The sequence below is a fragment of the Nannospalax galili genome, unplaced genomic scaffold (genome assembly GCF_000622305.1).
Source record: "Nannospalax galili isolate Female #2095 unplaced genomic scaffold, S.galili_v1.0 scaffold346, whole genome shotgun sequence".
Taxonomy (NCBI): domain Eukaryota; kingdom Metazoa; phylum Chordata; class Mammalia; order Rodentia; family Spalacidae; genus Nannospalax; species Nannospalax galili.
Window position 1 is genome coordinate 2023166 of NW_008357637.1, and position 8791 is coordinate 2031956.

Here is an 8791-nt window from a genome sequence, read left to right on the forward strand (position 1 = left end):
CGATAGACAAGGCGGAGCTCCAAGCCGAGGGTGAGGACAGTATGAGACGGCGGCTCCCTAGAGGGGGAAATGAAAATCTCGCAGCTTGTGGAGTCAGCCGAGAAGGCTGCTCCTGTCCCTTTCCCAAAAAGATTGGCCAGCCTGGATTCCATGTCAGACTCAACCAGAATCTTGCATCTGGCCTGTCTGGATTTGACATCAGGCTGAGCCCAGACTCTGGGCTAGTCCCACCTGGACTCCACGTCAGGCTGGAGCACAACCCCTTATCAGAGGAGGAGTCGGGGCACCCTCGTTCTCCTCTAGCTCTGGGATCAGTAGCGCATCTGCCTGATCTCCATTGAGCCCCAGGATGTCTGGACTACTGAAAAGCAAGAAAGAGAGAGAGAGAGAGAGAGAGGAGAGCAGGCAGAACTTACCAAGCCCGGCTCCGGTGGCACGCTCCGGTGAGTCTGGGGTCTCTATTCTCGAATCCCGGGATGAGCCTCCAAATGTTAGGGTTTGAGAATCGACAATAATTCCCATAGATACCAAGAAGATTGTACAAAAATTTATTCAGGAATTTAAAGTAAAAACAACCAATTGGCGGCTAGCTGGGCACAGATTGTGCAAGCCAAAGATGGAGTCTGGCCCCAAACAATAGCAGGCAGGGGCTTTTATTGGGGAACTTCACAGAAAACTGCGTGCACCAAACATCTTTTAAAATGATTGGATGGCCCCATATCCTGAGTTCGGGGGAAGTTCTGATTGGACCGGGCTGTCTTTAGGCCATTGGAATGTGCTGACTGTTATATTTTAGGGCCAGAAGTTTCTGTCTATACCTTATAAGGCTTTTACATGCCTGGACTTGCTTAATCTATAGCTTTTTTTGGGGGGGGTAGTAACTGGAAGTCCAGACTTGCCTGAAACAGCTAGTCAAAATGGAGTCAGTGCATTCTGACTCTTGCATTCTAACTCTTCAGAAACCAAGTTATTTGAAAATGTCACAGTGAGGGCTGGAGAGGGCTCAGCAGTTAAGAGCACTGGCTGTTCTTGCAAAAGACCAGGGTTTGAATCCCAGCACCCACATGGCTGCTAACAACCATCCTTATGTAACTCCAGTTCCAGGGGATTCAATGCCCTCTTCTGTCCTCTGTGGGCACTGCGTGACACGGGTGCACTTATACACATGCAGGTATAGCATTCATTTACATAAAATAAAAATAAGTAAATAAATAAAAAAATAAAAAAATAATGAAACTTATTACTTCATAGGCAAAGTAAACTAATGTGGGAACTTGGACTCAGAGTCTACTCCCACCCCTGGAATTGTTGTTCTTTGTTTAGTGACTTTTGTGAACTAATTCTGCTTAGTCTGTATTTTTGGTTACATGTTTCTATAGAAGCCTCTTCTCTGTGAGCTTAGTGGTCATAACTATTAAACAGAAATTTCTTTACATACCCAGCCTTTCTCAACCTTTGCTGCTAGGTTCATGTGTGTGCACTAAAATATGCCTTCAATGTTCAAGCAGGCATCCTGTTTCCTTTCTTAAGCAAATCACCAATGTCAGTTAGAGGTAGAAATTTAGTTTTCTCTGGTATTGGGTGTGTGCACAGCTCTGCATACACAATGCCTTCTATTTACAATGGCCTTCTACATTCCAGGACTGTGTTGGAGCTTTTCAGACCTCTGTGGACTTCCAATCTTGCTCTACTCTAGTCTACATGTAAATAGGAAGTAAATAGGAAGTCAGATGTTAATTTGATTCTTGTTTGTTTTAGGAACCTAGTTTTTAGGTATTACAAAACTTCACTATGATATGTTCGGGTTGGTCCTTTTTTTTAAATTTTTAAAAATTTTATGTGTATAAGTATATTGCCTGCATGTATGTGAGTGCACCTGTGTCGTGCAATGCTGCAGAGGTCAGAAGAGGGCTTCAGATTCCCCTGGAACTGGAGTTAAGGACGGTTCATAGCCACCATGTGGGTGCTGGGAATTGAACCCAGGTCCTCTGCAGGAGCAGTCAGTGCTCTTAACCGCTGAGCATCTCTGCAGCCCCAGGGTTGGCCTTTCATTCCAAGGATATGTTTATTTGCTCAGCTCTGGAATTTCTTTTCTTCTTTCTTTGAGGAGTTCTTTCAGATGCTCTCTCTTAAGTGTATGTCTTTGTTACACATTTAATCTTTTTGTTCTGTGCCTCCCTCTGGGAGGACATCTCTACTCTTCCTGTCTGCTTCCAAAATCTTTCTTCTGTTGGGTTCATTCTATTAAGTTAATTCATCAAGTGGGCCTTTGATGACTGGTTTTTGAAGGCTGCTCTTGTTTCTGAGGAATTCGGTGTCTCTCCATCATAGGAGAGTTTTCTCTAAATGTTGGTAATCTGTGATTGTGTGTTCACTTTTGGTATGAGAGACCCAGAGAGTATAGGTGAGACTATGCTATCTCTGATGGCAGGGCAGAAGAGGGTGTGAGGCTGGGCGGTGAGTCAGGAGATCTGGCCAAGATGCTTCCATTTCTTCTGGGTGAGGCCAACTAGCAGACATTGTCTTGTTTCCTTGGACCAAATTCTAGGTGTAGATGCCACTGGGGCTTGTTCATTCTGCTTGGTTTACCCGTGTTGGGGTGTGTGTGTGTGTGTGTGTGTGTGTGTGTGTGACCATTTTCCTGTATGCTTCTACTATAATGCCCAGCCCTCAGTCATCTCTGATAGTGGGTGTCTCAGAACCTTCTGGTCTGCACAGGCTCCCAATGGCCTCTTAGTCTAATCTGAGGCTCCTTGGAACCATCCCCCCATACAACTGGTCTCACCTGTCTATGTGTCAGTCTCACTGATCTGTCTTGTATTTTTCAGGGATGAGTCATTATTTCTGGCTATAGAGGTTGCCTTTCTCTCTCTTCATTTTTCTAATTTATTTACTTTAAGTTGTCATTGATAGGGATACAGATACCTCCTTAGCTCTGGGAGATTTTCTTCTTTCATTTCTTTGAGGAGTGCTCTCCGATTCTCTCCAGCTCTTCATTCTCCAGTACTGTGGAGTGGGCATGGCAGGCTGCAGGATGCATTCATTCTTCTCAGGTGTTTTTTTTTTTTTCAAAGTAATTTGAAGTTTTCTTGTGGACCAAGAATTTAAAATAGCTACCAGTTGGTAATTAGAGGAGGGGACAGCTTAATATTTGTCCTCAACACATTTGCAATAGTTGAGAACCCTAAACCTGGATATAGAGAAACTATGCCCTTGGAATTGACTAAAACCCAAATTCTCTCTCTCCAAAGTAAAAGTTACTTTGCCTCAGGAGTGTCTCTGACAGCCTTGTTGCTGGGCATCTCAGTGGCTTAACCCCGGATGGCACCTCCTTGGCTGGGGGCACTGTTTTAAAGCTTTGCAATTTTAGGGAGTGGTCTGGGTGGGGTCATGTTCCAACAGCACCCCATAACGTTTCCCATGTCCTGGCTGTGTGGCTGGTGGCTGCTGTCTGCAGCTGGCAGCTCTGCCCGATGAAGGCAGGAGAACCACTTGTGTTGAGAAAGCTCTGAATCACTGGCAGCCTCTGGCTGTGGTTTGTTCACATGTCTGTCGACCTCTGGGGCTGGGGTTTCTGTGAAATCTTTCAAGTTCATTCCTGTTCCTTGGGCTCACCCTTTCACAAGTTCTTGCTCGCCTTGCATGCCTCGAATGGCAGATGAACATCTACTTTACCCAGTCACTCACTTGTCAGTGTTGCTTTCCCAGGACTGTTCTGCCCTAGTGTGTTATGCCATGTTTGGGCCACAGAATAATAAAATGCTTTGTACTTCTACGGAACCTCTTCCCTGAGGAACTTTTGAACATTCAAAGACAATAGTTTAGTAATTGCCGTGCTTTTAAATCTGAAGTAAATATTCTTTTGTTCATTTTTAAGGCAATGAATTTGACTTTGAAGATAGCACCTCAGGCTTTTAATTTTACCACAGAACAAAAGAACTCTGTATCTGAAGCCTGTGTGGAAATGCACACTTCACATTTACTAGGGGTATGGATATATGTACAGATATCTTTCATTTAATATTTCAGTAAAGTTGGTTATAGGTTGTTTGTCATAAAACTTGCTTTATTTCCCCAAGACTTTTTGAAGTAAAATTAGAGGTATATTTCTCCATAGAGAAACATTCTTACAGAAAGAAACCAAATTTTGTGAGGCAGGATTAAGAAGCTTAGCTTTCTGGTGTCTAGACTGGTCATTCATAGCTGCATCTGCACAGCAGAACCAGTGGGCAGCTTTTAGAAAACCCCAGTGCTGAAATCTACAGAGACTGGAAGTGAATCCACAGTGGCAAGTTGGGGCTGGGAGTAAAAATGGGGAGATGCCACACCAACCCTGTGGGACTTTGTGGAGAAGAGTTGGGTCTATACTGGCTTCTGCTGCTGGTTGCACAACTGCACATCTTCACTAAAAAAAAGGTCATTTAATTCACACGATGAAATTTATGGTAAATTACATCTCAACAAAACTCTTTAAAATATTTTATTTATTAAAATGGGGACACCTTAAATGGCGAAGCCATAGAGGGTTATACAGAGGGAGGGAGGCAGGGAGGGAGGGAGGGGCAGAGAGAGAGAGAGGAGAGATAAATAATGCTTAACTAGATTTTTAAAAAATATTTTATTATTTTTATTTTACATGTATGAGTGTATTGCCTGCATGTATGTGAGTGCACCCATGTTGTGCAATGCCGCAGAGGTCAGAAGAGGGATTCAGAGTCCCCTGGAACTGGAGTTAAGGACGGTTTGTAGTCACCATGTGGGTGCTGGGAATCAAACCTGGGTCCTCTGCAAGAGCAGTCAGTGCTCTCAACCACTGAGCCATCTCTCCAGCCCAACTTAACTAGTTCTTAAAAACCAGAGGGAATCATATTAGCCTAACAACCTATGGACAAATTGCACATACAATATCTCTACATGAGTCCAAGTGTATAGCTAAAGGCTACATAACAAGACACAGAGCCAGACAGGAGAAACCTTCCTTTGAGTTGTTGCCTAGGGTGGTCCAAGAGACTCCCCAAACTACATAGGCTATTGCCACAGCCCTTGATTGCCTCACAGAACTTAAAGGTAAGACCTGATAGCTGAAGACAGAACATACTTTGGACACAGGTTTTGGAGCAATGGACCTGGAACTGACCTGGAAGCAGTTTCCCTGAAGGCTAACTCTCATAGCTTTGGAGAGCACTGTGAAGGTGCCAAGGGAAAACATCAATTGGTGGTCCAACACCAGCTTTAAGACCAAATAACCACATCAATGGCCAGCACAGCATATGACATTGGTGCAGTAGTGGCACTTTTATTTTGGGGGCAATCAACAGCTACCTAATTGGATTAAAAGTCCACTCAATGGGAGAAAACGCAAGTGTGGTACTGTAAACATAACCAAATACGCATGGCTGGAGAGGTCATAGATCTTAGCGAAAACCCCAAGACTGTCATATCCCTAGACTAATGTAATTTCTTACTATGTGCAAAACATGTCTCCTTGTATTTACAAATATCACAGTCACCACTCATCAAAGAAGCTTCTTTTGCACCAGATGGAGACTATTACCATGGACCACAACTTGTCACACACAGACATTGTCTATAAGGTCCCCAGGCCTACGTGACACATCTACAATGCAACTTCTACACCTAAGGCTCATGGAACATAGAATAGGGGTAAAGAGGTCTCTAACTGATAAAGCTCACTCATTCAACAGAGGACCACAAACACAAAAGTTCACAAATGGCCAAAGTGTAGAGATTAAGAGTCTGCAGAATGCTGGTCCTTGGACAGGACTCCAATATTTAATTTCATCTACTCAGGGCTCAGGGACCATTGTAGAAGGGACAGAAAGATTGCTAAGAGTCAGAGAGGAGGTGTATGACCATATGGAAATAGAGTCCTACAAGCTACTGGGACACTCCTCATATGAATCTACAGCAATGGTGTCAGCGTACACAAGTTCCATGCAAACTCAAGCAGACAAAAACCCAGCGTAGGACTGGGGCTGGGAAAATGGACAGCAGACCCCGATTTTAGCTGAAGAAATATTGCAACTTATTAAAAAATTCTTGTTTATTAAAGAGAAAATCTTATCTTTCAGTTAAGAATTTCTTATCAACGGGTAGTTAATGACTAGTTTCTAGGACAGATTGGAGGATGGTCTTCTGTTTGAAGTTTTGTAAAGGTATGATAAACAATGTGTTCTCTTGAATAAAACCACTGTGAGGTTAATAAAGGTGATATATGCAACTTTCAAAAAAAGAAAATGTCATAATGAAACCCATTGTTATGTGTAATTAATATGTTAATTAAAAACTTCATAGAATTATGAATATTTTATTTATTATTTTTATTTTATGTATATGAGTGTATTGCCTGCATGTAAGTGCATCCATGTTGTGCAGTGCCCAAAGAGGTCAGAAGATGGTATTGGATCTCCTGGAACTGGAGTTAAGAAAGGTCGTTAGCTGCCATGTGGGTGCTGGGAACCGAACCCAGGTCCTCTGCAAGAGCAGCCAGTGCTCCTAACCACTGAGCCATCTTTCCAGGCCCTCAACAAGCCTCTTAAAAACCCTTGCTGTGTATTACTTTAGACTACTGAATCAGGGTCTCTGAGGTAGGATCTTAATATTAGTATTTTCAAAAAGTTCTCTAAGTAATTCTAATGTGCAGGTGAGGTGGAGGCTTGCTGGTCCACAGCCTTGATTGTCTTAGTAGCCAAGTCCTAGTTTTCTGTGTCTAATTTATTCCAGGTACCATAATAGCCTCTGGTGCCATTCATTTTAGGAAAATGAGAGGAATCACAAAAGTTATTAATTCTATCAGTGTTGAGCAACACTATCCAGCCATCCACTCTCTTGCTTAACTCCACCCATTCCAACTGGTGGTAATCACTGTTACGTGTGTCATTTTAGTGTTCTACAATACAGTGGGAAACTAGAGCACACAGTAATCTACTATTATTTTATGAATAACTAAAAGAGAGGAGCTCAAAGGCACCAAACACAAAGCAATCAGGAGACAAAATACTGATTAACTTGATTTGATCAGTACATAGTGTATTCATATATTGAAATTACAGCTAAAGTTAATAACAAAAAAGAGAAAAGAAAATCCAAACAGTTCAAATACCTTCTCACCCCAAAAGGAAAAAAAGACAAAGCAAAAAGATGGCTCATGTGTCTTGGCTATAGGGCTGTGCTGGAAGAGAGCCATGGCTTGCATAACGTTCTGGTCAGCCACAGACTAAGTATGCAATGGTGATCCTTCAGGATCATAGCACCAGTGTGGTAGCCATCTTGGTCCATGTCAGCATACTCGATGTACTCACAAAGATGAAACTGACTATTGCTTAAGGTGACCTTCTCAGGAGGTGTTCCTGTCATTGATTGACCTTGTGCCTGTATAGGCAAATGGCTGTATGAATTATTGTTATTTTGAGGGAAACCCCAGCCTTTGTGTGCCTGGTGATTCTCTATGTATAAGGGCCAGTTCTAGGATAAAATGTGAGCACTCTCCTTGTGTGAAAAAAAATAAAAGACTGGCACTCAGTACTCAAGATAAATATCATTGTTATCGAATTAAAATTAATGAAAAAATTGGTGACCAGCTTATTATATCAAGGAAGGATCCTTCTAGACTCCCAGATGGAATTTGGCTAGCAATCATCTTCAGAGTCAGGGACACATACAGCTGGTTCTCCAAGGAAGGCCTGATAATTGTGCCAAGGGGAGGAGGACTCACACCAAGTACTTGCTGCTAAGTGGTGCAAGATGTCCTGTCTTCCTTGTTGTTGAAGAGTCCTTAAAGTACTGTGATTATGCACTGAGCCCGTTGTGGACAGGTAAGAAATAGCTGTAAACGCTCCCCTTTTCTCCCTGGGGCACAAGGGCCTCATGGCCCTCTCAAGGCCTCCAAGGTTGTTTGTATTTTTTGTCTTGCTGTCTTTCTGAGATAAAGGTTCTGTTGTGCATCCCAGGCTGGCCTGGAACTCATGAACAGCTGCCTCAGTTTCTTGTTTGTTTATGCTTTTTAAAATCCATGTTCTGAAGAAGCTGACCATGGTGGGACATGCCTGTGGGCCCAGCACTTGGGATGTATAAACAGGAGAATGAGAAGTTCAAGGCCAACCTCAACTACACAGAGAATTTGAAGCCTGCTTGAATTACATGAGGCCCTGTACCAAAAAACAATTTGGGTTGGAGACTGGCTCAGTGGTTAAGAGCATTGGCTGCCCCTGCAGAGGACCTGGGTTCAGTTCTCAACACTTACATGGTGGTTAATGACCATTTATAACTTCAGTTTCAGGGAATCTGACACCTTCTGGCTTCTCCTGGCATTACATGAATGTGGTGAACTTACATACATGCAGACAAAACACTCATACATATAAAATAAAAATAAAATATTTTTTAAAAATTATTATTTTTAAAAAATATTTTATTTTATGCATATGAGTGTATTGCATATATGCATATAAGTGCACCCATGTCATGCAGTGCCCTTGGAGGTCAGAAGAGGGTGTCAGATTCCCTGGAAGTAGAGTTGTGGATGGTTGTTAGCCTTTATGTGGGTGCTGGGAATCGAACCTGAGTCCTCTGCAAGAGCAGGCAATGCTCTTAACTACTTATCTCTCCAGACCCTTAAAAATTATTTAAAAGACTTGAACCAGTGTCCAGTCTACAAAGAGGAGGGTCAACACAGAAGAATCATTTCCACCATGCTTCCAAGCGAAGCCAACCATGGTCGAGCAGGACCTTTGACTTATCTTCATATAGGCGGAACTGGTAAAAGAAAGGA